The sequence below is a fragment of the Tamandua tetradactyla genome, chromosome 6, assembly GCF_023851605.1.
Source record: "Tamandua tetradactyla isolate mTamTet1 chromosome 6, mTamTet1.pri, whole genome shotgun sequence".
Lineage (NCBI taxonomy): Eukaryota > Metazoa > Chordata > Mammalia > Pilosa > Myrmecophagidae > Tamandua > Tamandua tetradactyla.
In genome coordinates this window covers 29805480-29806174 of record NC_135332.1, presented here as the reverse complement: position 1 = coordinate 29806174, position 695 = coordinate 29805480, and positions in this window count along the sequence as shown.

Here is a 695-nt window from a genome sequence, read left to right as displayed (position 1 = left end):
AGCTAAGATTTAAGTAACAAGTTCTAAGAGGGAGGCTCGTGGGCGCTCTCTGTAGGTCTTTCTGTTCAGCCTGTTTGCCTCTAGGTTTCTTTCATTCACTGACCTTTTGTCTGTTCCCTCCTTTGGTCACAACTTCTGTCCTGTCCCCCAACCCCAAACAACAACAAAAAAATCTGGCTGATTGTTGCTTCTTCCATGCAACCTAAACTTCACAGTCCTCTTCAGTAGCTACAAAGAAGCCGTCACGTGACCCGAAGCCCAACCACCATTGGGTCTAAAATGAAAACAAAGGAAAATGATTAATCTAAAAACAACAACAACCAAAACCCACCACCACACACACACACACACACACACACACCACATCACAACAACAGCAACAACAACAAAAACCCTGATGCCTAGGCTTCTTGGGTCAGACCTTAAAACTAAAGTGAAATTAAGTCACTAAATAAAACTCCAGGCGGAAGGAGGAGGCAGGTTTGATTTCCTCTGCCAGGGGAACGGGAGAAGAGGGTGGGAGAAGCTGTTGGATCCAAGCGTAAATAAAATGGTCCCCAGGCTGATGTGCGGCTCTGTTTCCAAGATCCTTGGGAAAACTTCATTTCTTAGTCGTGATTCCATAAAAGTTTTATCACATTGGAGCGAGGATAGAGAGAGTCTGTCAAAGATGAAATGTCACCGCCGCGACGCTG